This window comes from Lissotriton helveticus, chromosome 1_1, assembly GCF_964261635.1.
Source record: "Lissotriton helveticus chromosome 1_1, aLisHel1.1, whole genome shotgun sequence".
Classification (NCBI taxonomy): Eukaryota; Metazoa; Chordata; class Amphibia; order Caudata; family Salamandridae; genus Lissotriton; species Lissotriton helveticus.
The window spans coordinates 1,308,943,759-1,308,964,964 of record NC_136057.1 but is presented as its reverse complement, the minus strand read 5'-3'; the positions used below and the strand labels follow the sequence as shown (position 1 = coordinate 1,308,964,964).

The 21,206-nt window shown below is 45.0% G+C and overlaps 1 long non-coding RNA gene across 1 annotated transcript; it reads left to right on the top strand.

Moving 5' to 3' along the window:
* The first annotated feature begins 206 nt into the window (after nt 1-206).
* Nucleotides 207-996, top strand: LOC144772744 (uncharacterized). The gene is made up of 3 exons (XR_013599830.1): nt 207-339; nt 432-556; nt 821-996. It is a non-coding gene; the product is annotated as an uncharacterized LOC144772744 (long non-coding RNA).
* Nucleotides 997-21,206: the final 20,210 nt, after the last annotated feature.

The window sequence follows — 21,206 nt, the reverse complement described above, 5'->3', positions numbered from 1 at the left end:
CGAAAAAATGTATGATGTAATTATACTCATATTGGCACAACTAAAGCCCCACTTGCACATTCGCCATATTTCTAAACACTGAACGATTCCAGTCCGTCCGCGCAAATGCGGAGGTCTGTTTTCCATCTCTACTGACAGTAACCGATCACCGGATGGAACGGTGATGCGGCCATCCCTATCCTGGCCTACCATCGCTTGGCGGTAATCTCAGTATTTAACCACCCGCTGTCCAAGCTATCGCTGTCATCGAACCTGAATACTGACGGCAGGGTCACACGGAAGCAGACTGAAGCGGCTGTTACGGAACCCAGTACAGGCAGTATCTCATCGCCGATCCGGGTAAGAATGCGGATAACCCGGCTCGCTTTCATCTGCTTTACATCCCAAACCCAATTCCAGACTTCTCACCTTATATTATCTGCCCCTTCTAGGTGCATCAGTCCACTGTGACTTATTTGCATTAAGGGTACATCAACACGGCTATGGCTGTAGCGTGTTTGAACAGGAGCATCAGCCCAACCCCAATCCTTATACGAATGCCTTGCCTCACATTGAGGTAAGTGATACTTCTACCATTCCACCATTAATTCTATTTAAGCCCAAGTGCAGTAAAGTGATTCTTTCCTTTTCATTTCATTATGTGACAGCACCCGGCTGGGTGCTCATGTGAGTCACTTTTAATTATTTCACTTCCACTGTGGCACACTTTCACCAAGACTGCGGTATTATTACAGGTACTCTCCCTAAAAATACCTTTTCCAGTCCACTCCAGCATCAGCGCCGGTATATGGGCCTTATGCAATTTCCTTTATCATTGTAGATGTCCCAGTTATCAAAGTCCTGAAGAGACCCCTGACCTAAGCAGGGATCGAAACGCCGTCGACAAGTTTAAAAGAACGAGCCACTATTCAGTATGTATTATTGTATACTGGTGCTGTTAAACATGGATATATAAATGGTCGTTCTTTGTAATTTTGGAAACCTTGTATATAATAGACCACGTTAATACTCACATTTAGGTTCCATTTCACATGGGGACAAACTGCACAATTATTTCTTTGTTTACAAATGTATATAAAACTGTGAATTTGGTTATAAATCAACCCTTGTGTGTGAGTGGTTCCTTGTCCACTGACATTATAGTACCTTACATATTGCCATTGAGCTTTTTATTACTAATATTATCTTTATCAGCCACAGGAACCGTTGTTTCTTTTATAAAACTAGCACCCTGGTTCCCCTGTGAGTAGGGTCCCCCCTGTTCTTGTCCCAGCGCAACAGACCAGAAGCAGTGGGAATTCAGTAAAAGGAGGGAAGAGTTAAATAAACTTGGAGTTAAAGCCAAATTGAAATTATCGGCTAACCCGTGAGTTATGTGGAACAACCAGATGCACAACTTACAAATAACAGAGGAAGCTGATAGCCTAAAAAATAGTACAAAAAGGGTGGACTATCTTGAGGAATAATCCTAAGTAGGAAGAAATTGAGGAAATGTGCTTAAGTAACCATAGGTATCAGAGATCGGTGGTGGGGTCGGGGAGGAGGGGAGGGCACTGGTTCTGTCACCTGTTTTATTTTAGAAAGGTTTCACCTTCTCTTCGGCGGCCCAACAGGCCCAATGAATGATAGTCAAAGGAGGATTCCCATGGGGGGCGTGGGGGAGTAAGGGAAGAGGGTAGGGCACAGGGTGGCGCGCAGTGGGTGAAACAAAAACAAAAAGAAGTCCTCAGTTTTTGTATGGCTCAGGTCCATTATGGCAATTGCTCATCAAAGACCTCCAGGGGATACAAAATTGGTTCAACTCAATGCATGTCCAAGAGACATGAAGTTCGCCCAATTAGAAATAGATGGGTGGGGAAGACAATAAGCTACAAATTTCAACCTGGAATGTAAATGGCCTCAGATCTAAAAATAGACAGAGGCGGGTGATGAAATATCCAGACGACTCCAAAATCCAGGTCATCATTTTGCAAGTAATCCATCGAACGGCAAGTGAAAGCAAGGTAGTTTTGGCAAAACATAGCTAGATAGAAAGGTATGCGGAATCAGAACAATCAGAATAATCAGAATAATATTGTGGAGCCGTAATACTTATAAGGAGGGGGTCAGATTGGAGCTGATTTCTTCTAAAATGGACAGCTCTGGTAGGTAGCAACTCTCAAATGTTTCGGTACAGAGTTCATCTGTGTTGTGTTTTATGGTCCCAACGTGGATGACCCCCAATACATTGTGGACTTACAACTGATCCTGACTGGGGTAACCACCCCTATAATTATTGGGGGTGACTATAAGACCCTACGTTGGACAGGTCCACTAGCAGGAGTAGAGCCCAAGCGCCTAAGACACAACAGGCCCTTAAACATATGCAACATGAAATGGGGTTGGTAGATACATGGAGATATTTAATGGGGCAAAAGAGAGGGTACACCTTTCACAGCAAAAAATACAATAATTTTTCAAGATTGTATTACTTGTTAGTGGATAATGCCTGGGCTGGGAAATTAAGAGAGGTCCATATATCACCAGGACATATCTCTGATCACGCTGTAGTTAATGTTACACTAATGGGAATCAGAGTAGGGCATAATGCGAGATGGACACTGAAAAGATCCATCTTATTAGACCCAGACGTCTCTATTCTTATTAAAAAGACAATAAGGGAGTTCTTCCTGGATAATGCCTACTCAGCCTCCATAGGTGTTATTTGGGATACCTTTAAAGCGTACGTGCGAGGCATGCTACAAAGTCAGGTTGGCTCTAAGAATAAGATGGATAGGGCTGAGTTGAGAAATTTGAAGGAAAGAATTGGGACATTAGAAACCAAGCAGCAGCAAACGACAGGGAATATACAGAATAGAGGAGAGGTCATAAAACAGTTGGAGGAAGCTAGAGTAAACTAGAAGGTTAACCTAGAGATAAAATGTAGAGAGAGGTGGGCAACGGGAGTTACGCAACAATTTGAGTATGGGGAGAGAGCCGGCACCTTGTTAGCATGGAAGTCAAGGGCATGAAACCATGGGGCATGTTCTCAAGGATTTATCGCCAAGTTATCGGTACTTTATCGCAGCCAAAGTGGCGATAAATGTATCACCCCATTCACAAGCTGGTGCTAAAAGCCCATATCACCAGTTTATCTGTGATAGCAGCCGCAAAAAACATCGCCACAGATGACACCGGCAACTATCACTAATGAGATGCAGAGTAGGTGTTCCCGTGCAAAAAGCAGCGACAAAACCACTCCGCAACATTCTCATGACCAGCCAGATCGTTGATAAGAACCCAAAACAGGCGATAAGGCGCATTAGCAGCAGGAAATCAATACCTGCTTTGACCTGGTGTAAAGTCGCACGACAGGCTGCACCAGAAAAGGGAGCCCAGGCCTCAGCCACACCTGAAGGGCAACAGATGCCATGGAGCCAGTGATCATGCAGCTGGGAGACCCAACAGGGCCACAACGCCCTCCGCCACCTCCACAAGGACCCCCCCCCCAGCCACCCCCCCACCGGGCAAAGACATGTCACATCAACTTCACAACATCATGTACAAAACAATTTGCCTGATGTCGCACAATCACAACAGGTAACATGCATGTGTCGTCACAAAAATGAGCATCACACATTCACCTTCGAATTACCAAATGAAACATTTTATTTCCAAAAACTCAAAACAACATTTATTAAGACTCATGGCGGGTCTCCTTGGGAAAATCTGTAGGTCACAGCCAGCAAGGCAAAAATCCAGATAAAAAGGTATGTCACATCAAAGGACAGAGAGAGAGCGAACAGAGAGAGAGGGAGAGAAAGAGAGGGAGTGAGAAAGACAGAAAGAGAGGGAGAGAGAGAGAGAAAGATGGAGAGAGAGGGAGAAAGATGGAAAGAGGGAGAGAGAGACACACAAAGAAAAGAAGAGAGGGAGAGAGAGTTCCGACACTGCTCACCGCTGCCACCAGTGTGTCTCCAACCACATGCCCGCATGTACTGCAGTTCACCAGGTCCCTGATCTGAAACAGAGTCCAGATACATGAATGGCAGAGTATATACAATTGCCTATGCCATCATCGCCTGTCCGCCCCTGCCCACCCAGGTAGCTGTACCCAGCCCCTCCCACCGCCCAGTGGTGCATGCCCATCCCTGCACACCCAGGCTTCACTGCTCACCATCTGCCACCGGCGTGTCTCCATGAGGGCCGACCATGTGCCGGTGCAAACCCCATGCCCAGGGCCCATGAACATGGCACCCTCCAAATCATGCAGCCCGCTCCGCAGGCCACCAAGTCTCACACTTGATTCTGGGTCTTGATTTAGCTATTGTAGAAGACATATCAGTGCACACGGCATCCTCGCAGGCTGCACACCCGCTCAGCCCTTTAGGTGCCACTAACTCTGTGACCAGCAGGCTCACAATGATCGTCACCAGTCTGGACCACCAGGATGGGACATCATCGCAGGCTGCACATCCGCTCAGCACTTAATGTGCTCCTACCTCAGTGCACCGAAAGTCACCGTCCCGTGGCGGTGTGCCTGTGCCAGCCGCAGTGTATCCAGTGCCACCAAGTCTGTGCTTCGCAAGTCATGGACCCTTTATGATTGAGTATCGTAGTGCGGACGCCATCATGTCACCTCCGGCCCAGGGGAATGTGATGTTGCAGAGCCCTAGGCCCTCATGCCTAGATTATTATCACATGGATACACCCAGATAGAGAGTGGAAATGGCGTTGAGCACGTGCGACCAGACCTTTTTATTGGCAGGGTCACATGTCCTGTGCTGGATGGGTGTGGTGTGGGTGTAAACCAGCCGTAAGGGAGTGGCTGTGGCATGCTGACAACTAGACCTGTGATCAGCAGATCACTACAGGAAAGACCTCGGACAAGTAGCGTTGTCGTCTCCCCTGTGAGCGTGAGCGGAGTGGGCTGGCCTGGTGAATGCCAGTCCAGCGTAAGGGTTTGAACAATGACCCCGGGGCTCTGGGCGTGGTTCCGTACTGGGCTGGACAAGGAAGTAACTAATACATGTGTCCCTGTTGTTGTGTCAGCGCCACCTGGACCACATTCGGCAATATGTCATCCGGTGACCCAAGTCCAATGACATGAGCAATATGGACTTAAGGGGGAATCAATGGCCGTACATTTATCCATGCTTCCACACTTGAAAGATCATAGACAGGACACATCAGTGTGATTATGAATGTTTAACGCATATTCAGTGGAGTGTTGCAGCTGGAGCAGTACAGGGCCATGCAAATCCCACTTTACAATGTTGGCCCGTGGAAGGCCAGGCAGAGTCCTTCAGGGAACAAGTCCAAAGGAAGAAAAGAGTTCAGTCTGCAGTCTTATTGCTGTGTCATTGGCGATCAAACAGAATATGGCAGTCCATTTCGAGGTCCAAGGTGAGTGTTGCAGAGTGTGTCGGGGACAGTGGAAGGTGATGATGCAGATGGCAGAACCAAGCAGAAACCGGCCATATGACGGAGAAGAATGCTACTGCATCCTCTGTACCAAGAAGGCAGGAACATCCGCATCTTCGTTCACTGCTGGTTCATGTGCCACACGTGTGGGTGGTGGTGTTCTATCTCCTGCACTGTGTGGCACTGACACTTCAGGGGGCAGAGATGTGGATGTAGTGGTAGCAGCAGCATGCATCAGCACCAGGCCTTGTGGCAGCAATGCCATGAGGATGGTCTTGAGGTCATTGAGGAACCCAGCTACCTCTCGCTGGTGTGCAGCTGTGGCAACCGCCTTTCCGCCTGCATCCACTCCATGGTCGCCATTAACTTCCGCATGTGTCCCAACTCCCATGTAACATCGCTAGAGCCACTCTGACTGGACAGTTGTTCTAGTCTCTGAGTCAGGGCTCCAGCGATGTCAGCCGTTGGAGAGCATGGAGCGGACTATGGGTGTCCGTTAGGGACTGTGAGTGGTCCCTGATGGGACTTAGACACCCACATATTGCATCTAGTTTGGCTGCCATGCGGTCGAAGCCCACCCGCACCTGTTCAGCCAGATTCTCCTGGTACCCCAACACCAGGCATTGGAAGGCCATGTGTTTTTCGTGGGGGTCCTGGGAGGAGCCTTGGTGGTGGCTGCCGCCTGCTGTGTGGTCTGTGCAGGGGGTGGGGTCTCCTCGTAGCAGCTGGGCTGCCCTGCTCCTGGAGGTGGGCTACGGAGGCTCTTCACGAGCTGTTGGAGGGCGTCGGAGTCGAAGGTGTGGTGGTCTTCTTCGTCATCAGAGAAGAGAGGTTCGGGCTGCTCTGCAGGAGGTGTTGGACTTCCCTCTGCAATGTGAAGGGGAGATGCAGTTTAACATTGTATTCACATGTATGTTGTCGCATTGTACATGTTTACAAACAGACTGCACGACTGTGTACATTGTGGCTGTTTTGGAAGAGCTACCTATTTGGTGAGGGCCAGTGGACATTTCAACATCACAGATGTGTGTTTGTACTTGTACATTATCAACTCACATTTGCCTGCAATGCCAAACGTGATTGGCCAGTTTCTAAACACATGTGGCACCAGTTGTGTCCTGTGTTCTGTTGTGGACATGTTGTGGTGTGTACCACATCGTTGCAAATGTTGATGTGCTTTGCATGTTATGTACATGTGCTGCATTTTAGGAGAGTTGCCCCTGCAGCTCTGATTTTGCTGCCCCTTCCCCCTTACATGCAGTGTGCGTTTGACTTCTGTGCTCGTACAGTGCTGAAATGTTGCATACTTGGGTACATTGGTCTCTTGGTGGGAGTTGGGGGTCTGGGGCATAGTTTGTTTGCAGATATGCTCTACTTAATTGTGCATGTGTGCCATTGTGCCCATTTCCCCGTGTCCCCCCAGTCCCTGGTCATTACTCACCCTGGTGCTGTTGTGTCCTGTCATGTTGAGTAGTGTCTGGTTTCCCAACTCCTGCCACCGCCTCCCCACTGATGACTGTGGACACCATTTGCTCCATATCGTCCAGCTCCTCCTGTGGAGCAGGAATCCCACTTCCAGTCTGCATTGCTGCCTTCCAGTTGTTGGTGAGTTTTTGCTTGGTTTTGCGCTTCACATCATTCCAGCGCCTCTTGACCTCTTCCATTATCCTCTTCAGCACTCCGACTGTATTCACTTTGTCCACGATGGACTGCCATATTCAATTTTTTGTTGCCAATGACACAGTGGAGCTGACAAACAGTTGTTGATGGTGTTCTACCACCTCCGATATCAGGATCCTGTTTTCCTGCGGACTGAACCACTTCTTCCTACTCTTCTACTCCTTGCCCTCTATGACCTCGAGGTCCCAGCCTGGTCCTTCGGGGGGCTTGTGGGGTTCTGGTTGTCCTCTGTACTTGCTCTGGCAACATCCATTGTGCTTCCCTGTTGTTTGGCATTTGTTTGTATGTTTTTTTTCTACTTTTATGGTGATTTTCCCATCTGACGTGAGTGAATTGCAGGCCTGTCGCTCGTTTTCGCTGATTTTTGTATTGCGATTGGCCTCATCTCAACTTTTTTTGCGTTCATGTTTTGCATTTTTGCGGCATCGCGTTGACTTTATCACAGACTTTTGACACGTTATCGTGGACCTATCGCATGGTATCGCTGTGTTGTGAATACTACGTTAACACTGTGTTATTTTCCCACGATAGGCTGCAATAAAAAGAGTTGCGTTAAGCTAATTTTGCGGTAATTATCACACGTTCTTGAGAATATCCACCCATATCGGGGAGTTGGTTATCAACTCCCAAGGTGATACCACGAACAAGGATGAGGAAATCCAGACTACCTTGGTCTCACTCTTCTCCGAATTGTATGCGTTAGAAGCGCGGCCCGATGAGGAGATTCTAAAACAATGGCTAAACAGGATCGGACTTCCCAGTCTTACAACAGAGGGCAGGAAGAGCGTGGATGCCCTAATTACTGAAGGGGAAATCAGAGAACAGCTTTCGCATATAAGGAATGGAAAGGCAGCTGGTCCAGACGCACTACCGGTTGAGGTATACAAATTAATAATAGATTAAATAGTCCCAGAAATTATGTTACTCTTTAACTCAGTCTATAAAAGAGAAGAGACGATCCGGAGCTCATGAAGTGAGGCGGTAATTCTCCTGATATTAAATCCCGCAAAAGACCCAAGGAAGGCAGACTCATACCAGCCAATCCCCTTGATGAATGCAGATTATAACATTTACACTGGCATTTTAGCAGGGAGATTCACAAAGGTGGCCCCCCAACTGTTACATATGGATCGGAAGAGCTTTGTCTCAAAAAGACAAATCCAAGAACTTACATTGTCACTAATTGGGACCATTGATCTAGCAGTCGAGCGTTCGATTCCCCTGGCATTGATTACCATAGAAGCTGCAAAGGCATTTGATCGGGTCAGCTGGGTATTTCTTTGGGCATTCTTGAGATCAATGGGCTTTAGCGCAGGTTTTTATATGGCACCACGAAGATTATACGAGTGCCTAACAGCCAAAATCCTCCTAAACGGCTCCCTGACGAAGAGTTTTGACATCTATAGAGGGACGAGGCAAGGTTGCCCTCTGTTGCCTCTCCTGTTCGATATATACATCAAACCATTGACGCATATTTTGAGGAGAGACGATCAGATAGCACCTACAGACTTACTCCCCTCCTACAGTAAATTAGCTTTATATGTTTATGATTTGATTATCTGTACCTCTGACCCGGCACATACGTTACCTAGGGTGGAACAGCTGACAAAAGCCTATGGGGCAGTATCCGGTTATTTTGTGAACATCACTATAATGGAGGTAAAGTGTTGGAATGTGGAGGATTGGAGAGGTAGAGTGTGTGAGGAGATAAAATATTTAGGAATTGTGATAGCCAACAAAATTGATGAGATTCCATTACGTAATCTGAAGAGGGTGGCCAGGGCGGTCGACAGGTCATTATCCAGGTGGAAGAACTTACCATTAACGATCTATGGGATAGTTAACCTAGTAAAAATGTCCATACTCCCAAAGCTAACATACTTATTCAACACTATCTGACTTAGATTCCCAAAGGAAGAAATAAAAAAATACAGGGGAAAATAACTAGCTTTATCTGGGCATCCCGCCGGGTACAGCTTTCTAGGAAAAAGTTAAGAAGTCATTTCAAGAAAGGTGGGTTGAGCCTTCCAGACCCTAGACTTTACTGTATGGCATTTCAATTAAAAAACTTATGTATGCTTATGGGGGAGCCTGACCTTTCCACCTGGGGCTCATTATTGGGGGAAATGATTAAAGAGCTTGGACCAGTAGCTTTTTTTGTCATACTTGTTTTTTATTAGCATTTGGTATACACGTCGTAACAATCAATCACCTATGAAGATGAAGGGTGATTACAGAGTATAGTAAACAAAGCTGTGCTGCGGGCGTGCAGCTAACAATAACATGGACCGCGGCCTTTCTCTTTGAAGTCTATAATAATTAAGGCACAGTTTCCAACACTGTAAAGGCCTAGGTTAGTGCAGAAAGAAAAAGATTTACATGCTCCACCCGTCTTTCTATTGCGACGAGTATAGAGGACTAACCTTCCAACGTGGAAGAACCATCTTAAACAACTCCCCTCCCCACAAACAAAAAGTGGTGGTGGTGGCTGAAGTGTGGTGCACACTTTCCGTGAGGCATGTTAAAGTTACCCTCTGTTGCTTTGTAAGGGGCAAACTTCTTCTGAGGCGTCGCTACTGGCGCATTCATAAGGGGTTACAGATGGCCTTCGGTGTAGGATCTAGAATTGGAAGAGATGCATACCCCTCGTTTGGAGGGTGGGCAAACCACCAAAGGCAGACCTTTGGTAAGATAAGCGACCAATGGCCCCCATTTGTACGCAAAATTGTATTAGTCGTCTCGGAAGACATCCATCATATGCTCGAGACAGATTATCCTCCAGAGCCGAGCGTGCCATATGGAAAGGGTGGGGCTGCCTTCTTCTTCAAGGCTGCTGCAATCGCCACTTTAGCCGCCTGTTGTATTTAAGGTCCTGGAGACACGTGTAGGTTCAATTCCGAAGTTTATTCAATATTTAAGTTTTGAATAACGCACCCAACACCAGAGCCGTCCAGTCTTGAGGAAGCCAACGTCTGAAGTGACGTTCCTGGAATCCTCAAGGCTGAACAAGAAACTCTAGAACACATTGAAGGTCTCTCGTGCTTGCAAGCACGAGAGAACTGGGAGAAACAAGTAAACATTAATATATAACATCTTCCCCACTACAAAGAGAAACAAAGAAGATGCATGCAAGTGAACATGAATAATTATCAGATAAAACAATATTATTCTAAGACATACAGCCTGATTCATGTACATGCCGTTTTGCGTGTCCCTAATAGCGAATCATAGCGATTCGCTATTGAGGACACGCAAAACGGCATTCATGTAGGAATTGCTACTTAAATAGCGATTCCTACATGTTCTTCATTTGCGAGTAGCAATTTGCTATTCGCAAATACTCCCCATTCATTCCTATGGGCCAAGAGGCCCATAGGAATGAATGGGGATTTGCGAGTAGCAATTTGCTACTCGCAACTAAGATAGCGATTTTAAGGGTGCCAGGGGTGTCCAAAGGACGCCCTGTAGCACCCCTAAAATGCACTTTTGGACAGGTGTTGCGCACACACATGTCCAAAGGACATGTGTGTGTGCTACATGCAACTTTGAAAAATGCTTTTAAAAGCATTTTTCTGAGTTTTTGCTATTTACCGACAGGTCCGACCTGTCGGTAAATAGCGGCCCCAAAAGTCCAAAATCGCTATTTTGTTTTGTGTCATGAATAGCATTTGAGGAATCTCTATTAGAGATTCCTTAAATGCCATTCCACGCAAATATGCGAATTCTTACATAGCGATTTTTGCATTTGGTATCATGAATACCAAATGCAAAAATCGCACTCGCAAAGGGCCAGATTCTCAGAATCTGGCCCTTTGTGAGTGCAATTTACCTACATGAATCAGGCTGATAGTCTCTCAATCTACAGGATAATTGTTTTAGACGAAAAGCCCTTTTTGTTGCCACTTCTGAGATTCCCTGTGAAATCGAATCATGTGACTCAGGTAACTCTGTGGAAACAGAGGACGGTGGTAAGGAAGAAGTGGAAGGCTGGGCATCTGAGATTTCAATAACTGGATTAGAGGAAGATTCAGCAATTGGATTGGAAGAGGGTGTATAATCAAACCAATCACAATGCTCAGAATCTGAAGTGGCATGTTCCATGATGACATGGGCTTGAAATGGAGAAATCTTAACAAGAGCTCGTTTGTTCCACCACCCACTGTCATCAAGAAGGGCTGACGTTTTACTAACTTGTGTAACCAAATTTGGGGAAGAAAATTTTGACCTTCCTTTAGAAACTTTCTTGGGGTTTTTAACAAGAACAATATCACCTTTTTGTAAAGGTTGATCAACAGAATGTTTACCTTTATCAAAGCGTGATTTCATTGACAATTGTTTAGCATTTACACGATCCTGAACAGAATGAAATGAATCAGGTAAATCACAATCTTTATGTAACCAGCTAGGATTGAGAGCAGAATGAAATCCTCTTTTACGAAGCATGCTAAAAGGTGAGACACCAGTGGTGGAATGTGGAGAAGTATTGTAGGCCCATACTTTGTCATGAACAAAAGCCAAAGGATCAAGCCTAGAAGACAAAGCAGTCTGAACACCCTCCTTGATAATGCGATTACATCTCTCTACTAGGCCATTCGATGATGGTGAATACAAGGCAACTTTGAAGTGAGAAATATCGTGACATTTGAGAAAAGAGCACATTTTTAGTGAGACAAAATGACTACCATTATCGGTAACTATGGATTTGGGGAAACCTTCAACATCAAAAATAGACTGCAAAAATCTAATGGCATTGTCAGTAGAAGCAGAATTGCAAAAGGAATAATACAGCCATTTGGAGTAATAATCAACAAGAACTATAAGAAACTTGTGTTCAGAAGGCAAAACATCATATGGACCGGAAAAGTCCAAAACTACTTTGTCCCATGGACCAGCCGGCAAAGGAACGGGACATAAAGGTGTGGAAAGAGTTTTCCAGTGCTTATCAGATAGAATGCACTGTGTGCAATTTTCAATCATTTTCCTAATGTGAGAGTCCATGGAAGGCCACCAGTAGAATTGTTTGATGCGTTGACAGGTTTTAAAAATACCAAGGTGACCCTGATGAGCAGAACGAATGATATGATCACGAACAGACTGAGGAGGAACAAATAAATCATTGCGCGTGACCATATCATTAACTAATGAGAGTTCATCTGCAACATTTGCGAAACCTCTTAGTTCAGGGGAAAGGGTTCTAGTTTCAGGCCATTTGTTGATAATGAAATCTTTAACCTTGGAAAGAACAAGATCATTCTTATAAGCCATATTCCATTGTGTGACAGAAATGGGTTGACATTCAGCAACTGCATCAACTGTGGCAACAACACACTCAATATCATCGTTAACAATTGAATCATCAGTTAAAGACATTCTTGAAAGGCAATCGGCCCTGAAATTCTTACCCCCGGGAATGTGTTTGATGATAAAATGAAACTCATGGAGTTTGGAGAGAAGACGAACAAGTCTGGCAGAAGCTCTATTAGAGGTACTGTCAGACAACATGTGCATAAGAGGTTTGTGATCTGTGTAAATCTCGAACTCCCGACCCCAAATGTAAGATTTGAACTTCTAAATTGCCCAAACACAAGCCAGAGCTTCTCTTTCAATTGTACTGTACCTGGTTTCGGCCGGAAGGAGAGTTCTGGAGGCAAAGGCAACTGTGTGTTCTTTGCCTTCGACCCATTGTCCTAAAACGGCACCCAAACCAGTAAGACTGGCATCTACGGTAATAAAACACTTGGAGCCATCACAAAAAGGATTTAAGGCAGGTGAATCTTCAATGATCTTTTTGACTTGGTCAAAAACTTTCTGCAAGTCTTGAGACCAAATGAATTTAACACCTTTTCTCAAGAGTGCTCTTAATGGTTCAACAATCTGAGCATAACCATGAACAAACCTGGCGTAGTATTCAGATAAACCCAGGAAGGAGCGAAGTGTATCGCGATCCTTGGGGGGTTTGGCATCTTGAATGGCTTTGATTAAAGAGAACTTGGGTTTAATGCCATTAGGCAGACCCTCCAGCTTATCGCGATTTCGCGATTTGCAAAAAAATCGCGAAATCGGCCGATCTCGGGAAATGCCGCGATATTTCCAAAAAAGCACGCGAAATTTGCCGTTTCCGCGCCCGATCGCGTCTTTCCGCCCGTTTCCGCCTTCAAAGAAGGAGCGCGAGGCACCAGGAGGTCGAGGATGGCGGCCGAGCGAGACCAGCACCACTGCAGCAAGAGGGGGAGAGAGCACGAAGCGGCAGCGGCCCACACGAAGACTCTTCCTCAGAACACAGGTAAGTCCGTCCTCCACGCTGGTGGGGGCCCGGTGGGAGGGGGGCAGTGGAGATGTGGCCGACCGGCCCCCGGCCAGGCTGTAAGGCTCGGTGCGCTGGGGTTTGACCGGGACTTAAGTAAACTGTTTACAGCATCAGCCAGCCACGTCTGGCTCGCGAGGGAGCGGTGTCTGCTTGGGAAAGCGCAATGAGTGAATTGAATTGTTTCTTTCAGCACTGTGGCAACAGCCGGCTTCTATGATTTATTTAGCTTCTCCGGCAATGCCTTTGTCAGAGCACTGACAGCGCGTGATTTCTTCCTACGGTCCAGTAATGGGGGAACAGTTCTAAAAGTGATTATAAACCGCTCCGAAGAGTGGAAAATGCAATCTCTAATTAGTTATGCATACGTTCTTTGACATTGGCATACTTGGCAAAGAGGAGCTGGCTTACACACTTTGCGTATTACATAAGTGTGGCTATTTGTGGTGAAATGAAATACTAGTAGTTATTTATAGAAAATAACTTCTGTCTTAGGTACAAGTGGGGGTCAGTCCCAGCCCATGGGATTTCCCAAGACAGGTTTACCAGCAGGCGCGGTCCTTCTTCTGCCTTCATCAGTTCCAGAGGTGTGTGAAGAGGGTACTGAGGGTGCCACGTTTATAACCAGGTGTGAGGGACACCTGCCTGTTACAGGAGTTTCCCCTTAAAAGTTTGTGCATGGTGTTTTTACAGGGCAAGAAAGATTTATTTGGAACAACCATAGTGGCTGAGGGCTTTAACTCCCAATGTCGCTGGGCCCAGCCTGTTATGGGGTTTGAGCAACTGGGCCAAGTACCCTTAAACATCTGGGTCTCAGTGGCAGCTCAGGTACAGCAGTTTAAGGCTTCTTGGGGAGGAGGTAGGTGTAAGAGGAGCACAGACTGACAACGTACATAGCTCCATGTTGTCAAATAACTCAAACAGTAAGATATCTGTGTTTGGTGTTGCAAAAACCACAAAACAAAATGCCGCTAAATGCCGCTAAATTTCCCTTTTTGTGCCGCTAAATTTTCATTTTTGTGCCGCTAAATTTGCCAATCCATGCCGCTATATCCTGGGGGGTCTGATTAGGGGAAAGGGAGTGGCCCAAGTAATCTAACTCTTGAACACCAAATTTACACTTGTCATGTCTAACAGTCATGCCAGCCTTTTCTAAAACTTGTAAGACAGTATTAAGAGTGTGATTATGTTGTAAGGAGTCATTGGCATAGACCAAGATGTCATCTTGGTATGCCTGTACACCAGGGATGTCTTGGAATAGGTTGTCCATTAGTTTTTGGAAAATACTGGCTGCTGAAGCCAAACCAAAGGGGAGCCTGAGGTACTTGTAGGCACCAAAAGGTGTGATGAACGTTGTTAATTCTTGAGATGAGGGGGACAAGGGAATTTGGTGATAAGCAGACCTGAGGTCAAGGAGGGAGAAAAATTTAGCTTCACCCAAATTAGCCAAAAGGTCATGAATTTTGGGAAGGGGGTGGCAATCCACTATGATATTGTTATTTAGTGGGCGTAAATCAGCACACAATCTTACCTCTCCGGATTTTTTGCGAACTAAAACGATAGGAGACACCCATTCAGACGAGTCACAAGGGGCAATGATTCCCTCATTGCAGAGACTTTTCAGGACAGCCTTAAGTTCATCTCTAGCACTCAAGGGCAGAGGACGAACTTTGTGAACTATGGGTTGAGCATTGGGTTTAAGTCGTATTTCATGTTTAAAACCAAGCACTGTGCCAACCTTATTTTTAAATAAGTTCGGAAAGGAACTTAATAAGGTGTCCATTTTGATTATGGGAAAGGAAAGATCCGAAATATTGAAGTTCCCGGAATCATGACTAGTATAATAGTCATCAGGAATGTCGCCTAGGGCGATAGGTTGATCAGATCCAGGTTTGAGAATCAAACCCATTCTGGCTAAATCGAACCAACCTACAATATCCCTGCCCTTAAGGGCAACATAGACTTTGGTAAATGTGTATCTGCCTATGCAAGCAATATCAGAATAAAAGAAACCTAACATATCGATGTCTTTTTCGCCAAAGGCTTTGGGATTGACGTCTGACTTTGAAAGAGCAACATGTCTCCAATTAGTGTAAAATGTAAGGTTGGATAGAATGGTGATAGGAGACCCAGAATCGGCTTTGACCTGGATTGAAATTGTGCTTATCAACAATTCACACAAGGGATTCTTAATTTTAGTAAATTCGATAGAATCACATTCAATGGATAACATAACATCATTGAGTCTAGAGGAACAAGACTCTACATTTTCTTGAAACTCAATGTTATTGACTCTGGTGAATCTTTTGCGACCTCTGGAAACAGAGGGGAAATGTCCAATCTTCTTGCAGGATGAGCATTTTTTCCCAGAAGCAGGACACGTGGGAGAATTGCCAAGATGATTCCTGGATCCGCATCTGTAGCAAATGAGTGGTTTCTTGTTTGGTTGTCTTGAGGAATTGTTGACAAGGTCAATGTGAGTGAAACCAGAAGCTTGATCAACTAAATGAACGGAGGGTTGAGATAGACTCTCTTGTAGAATTTTAGATGAATAAGTTGCACGTTCAATCCCTTTTGCAATATCAACTGTCTCGGATAAGGGAGGATTTTTGCAGCTTAACAAACGTTCTTGGACTTTCTTTGAGTAACAAGCCAAGATGAATTGATCTCTAATGTAGATATCTGTACCAGCACCAAATTCGCAGGTAGAAGCTAAGATTCTGAGTTGAGCGATATAGTCTTCTACACTTTCGTCAACACTTTGTTTACGTTTGAAAAAATTGTGACGTTCTAAAACAATACTAGGTTCATCGTCGTATTGTTTATTGAGACGAGCAATGGCTTCTTCATAAGCATTCCAGCCGTCACCTGCTTCACCAGTGGGAGCAGAAATATGGGGTAAGTTTTCAAAAACTTGTTGAGCAGCAACTCCTAAACATCCATAGAGAATAGCGACTTTGCGAGGAGGATCATATTTGGTAGCATCAATGGCCACCAAGTAGTTCTCAAAACTTTTGAACCAATTGCGCCAAGCAAGAGTAGGTTTGCCAGGAGTTTGTAAAAAAGGAGCTGGTGTTTGAAATTGTTGAGAGGAAGCCATGGTAATTTTTTGTGAGAGACAATAAGTAATGTCTATTAATATGATAATTGAAAATGTTCAAAATGTAAAGTAATAAAAGAAATGAATTCAAAATGTAAAATATTAAAAGAAATAAATATGATAGACAGTAATGTGTGTCTATAGTTGTTTGAAGACTTGTAATGTCAAAGGAACATGGTAGGCAATAAAGCGTGCCTATCGCTGTAGTTATTATATAACTTGTAATAAAGTAAGGTAAATGATGATGATAGGCTGTGAAGCGTGCCTATCGCTGTGTTATAATTGATTTTGCTAGATGAGAAAGTCAATTACAATTGGTAGGCAATGAAGAGTGCCTATAGCTGCAGTCGCTAATGAAATTGGCATCGGTAAACTGTGTTAAACACAGAATGATGCGTGAAGGTCGATAAAAATGGCCGCCGGCGTCGTTGCTATGGTGATAAACAGCGTGATTTTCTACAGGCGGTGGGCTTGTTTGGTGGTTGCTGCGTGGTGCGCGTGAAGCAGTGCGCGCAGACAGTTGAAGCGTTGCGCGCGTGATAGAGCGCGAGGCAGCAACGGACAGAGACAAGCAGCGCCGTAAAATTGTCAGAAATGACGAAAATCCGCGCCGGGAGCTAGGTGATGGACGAGAAAGTGTCCAAAGACATACGACCTGCAATGGCTGGACTGGAGGCGGGCTCAGCTGAGGACGAGTAGTGGTCGAGTTGTCTCGGTGAGTCTTGGTTGGCGGTGGGTGCGAGGAAATCCCGATCGTCGCCAAATATGTTGTATTTAAGGTCCTGGAGACACGTGTAGGTTCAATTCCGAAGTTTATTCAATATTTAAGTTTTGAATAACGCACCCAACACCAGAGCCGTCCAGTCTTGAGGAAGCCAACGTCTGAAGTGACGTTCCTGGAATCCTCAAGGCTGAACAAGAAACTCTAGAACACATTGAAGGTCTCTCGTGCTTGCAAGCACGAGAGAACTGGGAGAAACAAGTAAACATTAATATATAACACCGCCCCAATGCAGGTCCACAAGATGGCCTTGTCAGCCTTAGTTTGATGTTCTAGGGATGGGTCGCGAATGCCTAATAGCACTCCCTACATAGATGTGGGTATGGGATACCCCAGCATGCTTTTAATGTGTGCAAACATTTCTTCCCAGTAGCTTTTTTATACATACTTAGAGTCCACAAATTCTTCAAAAAAGTAAGGCCAAAGGTTTTAAAAACCGCACAGTATCTGTGGTGTGGAATAAGGAAGATGCTAAACATTGGGTATTATTCAGAATTCGCACCGATTTGGGATCCCCCTGGGACACCAGAATGCCTGAGGGATAGACTAAGTCTCCCTTTAAAACAAGCTGAGATATCCAAATGGGGAGACTTGACTATGATGTCATATTGTTGCATTCCAAAGAAGGGTGGTACCATGGGAGGTGTTGAGCATAAAGACGGGCAACAGACTGTCAAGATTTAAATGTATGCAGCTTACACCATGGTTTGCAACAGCTTCTAAGGAGACATGAGGGCTATGGGATTTCAAGACCCTCCTTCAAGATGTTAGTCTGAAAAGTAAAGAAGTGGGAAAGTGGTATGGGTTTTTCTGGAGGCAGAGGAAGAGAAATTGGAGGCCCTTTTTGCGATCTGGTCAAATGTAGTTCAGGAAGAAAACATACAATTTCTTTGGATGGACTCTCTAAAATTGCTATACTCAACAGTCACGCCCGCAAACATGAAACATCACCACTTCTTTGTAATTAATAGGCAGTATTAGACCGCTCAAAAGTGGCCATGTTTGTGATACAGCCAGGACCCAGATGTAAGAGGTAATCTCCCAAGAGCAAATGATGTGCATTATGCACTAAGATTCAAGAATATTGGAAGACTGTGGAAACTACTATGAGGGACATTTTGGGGGAACATGTCATGACAGTGACCTTGGTACTCCTTGGGGTGGATAATGTTACGCTCAACACTTTGAATAGCAAGCAAAGGGTCCTAGCATTCTATCTGTTGCTTCTGGTCAGGTGAGAGATTTGTAAACATTGATTAGATCCCGCTCCCCCACACCCAATGGAGTGGTTAAAAGTGGAAAAGTGGACTAGTAATATGGATTTCAAATGCAAGTCACCAAGGGAAATCTGGGAGGATTTTATAAAATGGGCAGGTTGGCACTCATGGCACTATGTAGGGCTGCAGGAAAAACACCTAAATATAGTCCTATGATTACACCAGGTCATGGACCCAGAGGTGGGTCATTGCCACCCCCCACCCAATAAGACCAGAGCCTGGGAGTCTTGCTGCGAGTGAATGCAATGGACCGTAAGATTGATTGAGGGTGCCAAATGTTCCAAGAGTTGCAGACACCATGGTGAAATGAGGGCAAAAAAAAAACATTGACAAGGAGTAGTTCATGCTAAAATGTAGCGCAAAATGGTGGATTTGCATTTTGCATAATTTTTCTAAAATATCACATAATTATGCAAAAGCAAATTATATGAATTTCGTACCCCCTAAATTTGACATACACACAGGTAATCTACCAATGCACATAAAACCCATCCTGGAGAAGCCATTCATTTAGCTGTTTGTGACTGACAAACTAATGCTTTTGCCAGTGCACTCAATTTGAAAGGTTGGATGCTACTTCTGCCACTGCCACACAAACTAACAAAGGTACTAGTTCACATATATACAGACACAACACTCATGTATACACACACACTCACATGCACACATAACATACATACTTATGAAAGCATATATTCAACCCTTGGGGTATCTTGGAACAGAGCAACATGTTTACTGTTACCCTGCTCAATGGTACTCATTTTATCAGCCTCAGAAGGATGAAAGGGTGAGTAGGATACCCAGATTCAAATCTGTCACCACAAGGTGAAATTCCTGCACTCACAGTTCTTTGCACACTCGTTCACATGCACACTCTCACATGCGCACACGCTCATGTGCACCCACACTCATGTGGATACACTTCTGTACTACACTCACATGCATACACATGAACACACCCCAAGTGCACACACCAACACTCACACTTTTTTTGCCTACTTTAGTAGTCATACTTTATCTGTGGGAGCAGAACAAGCACCCTATGTGTTCCCAAGCGCCCTCAGACAGGTTCAAACTGCTTGAAAGCAACATGGACCTCAGGGTGGCAGACACCTGAATGAGTGCTGGCTCTATGGGCTGCAGGAATGACTCAACAGAACATATCAGTCTTGAACATCTTTTAAATGGGACGCATAGAGGCGTCTTCCTTTCTGACTCATGTATTCAGCATGCAGGCCCAGCCACCGCAATCAACACAGTGAGAGTTGACCTTAATGTCTTGCACTGGGCCACTGTGACAGGGACCCGCCAGCAGACAGTGTGTGTTCCCAACGTTTTAAAAGGGCTTAAGACAGGGCCGTGCCACAACATCCTACTCTGTGCCAGGGAACTAGGCAACAGGTGGGCTGACCCTACCAGCCAGTCAGCTATGCATGTTACCCAACTGAAAGTAAACAGAACACTGGGGGTGTTCCACCCCACACACCCCACCCTGAAGACACACCCCTGCATCAGGTTCACATTGAGTCAGGCAACATCTCTCGGCCCAAATCTGTGTCCCAGAAACATTATTACGAGAACCACAGTTACCACACTATGCTGTCACCGCAAATCCACCTTTTCAGCTGCTTCCAACCCTATAAATTTCACCAACCGTTAGAAATTGTCTCACACTCTGCCCTTGCTCGCCTTAGTGTCTCACCCAGGGCGTAACACATGATTTTACCCCTCCCTCCCCCCCCCCCGTCCTCAGGCAGGCAGGCAGCTTTTTGCACTTTATTCCAAGTTCCTTCTTCCTCCCAATTGCCCCTGGATAAGTCTAAACTCATGAAGTTCAATTACGGACCATTACCTCCAGAGCAATCTGAGCACTTTCTCCACAATATGTGTACCTGAGAGGCACGTCTCTCCCTCTCCTGCCTCTGTGTGTATGCCACGGAGTATTTCATTTCTCCATGTCCCCCTCTCCGGCTCTGTCTTTTTATTATTGAGAAACGTAAATGTCTCTGGCATAACTCCACTCTTCGTCTTATATATAGTTCAATACCTGAGGTATTTAAATGTCCTTTCTCCCCTCTTCCTCCAGTACTCTGTTACATCTGAAGCATTTAAACATGCCTATATAATCCCCCCTGTCCTACTGTACAATATGTTTAACTCTATAGTATTTTAATGCTTGGGAAATAACACTTCTGCCTCATATACTCCCTATCTTTATGCCTGGGATAATTAAATGACCCTATCATATCTACCCTCTGACTCCAGTACAGATAATTTTCCAAATGTATTTAAAATGCTCTTTCATAGCTTTGCATCCCCTCCTGTAATGTTTTTATCTAACGCTGCAGCAGTTAAACATTTATGTCATATTGTTGCATTCCCCCATACATTACTTTTACCTTTGAGGTATTTAAAGGTCTCAACCATATCTTTCTTGTCCCTCCAATATTGTATTTTATTCCTGAGGCCTTTAAACTTCTCTATCATGGCCTTACTCTTCCCCTTACACTCCGGTTCGACCCCAGAGGTTTTTTTGATGTCTTTGCCATGTCACAGCTCTCCCAATAAGCTATTTTTACTCCTGAGGCATTAAATATCTCGATAGCATCTTCCCCTCACATTCTTGTACAGTATTTTTTAACCTTGAAGTGTTTGTATACC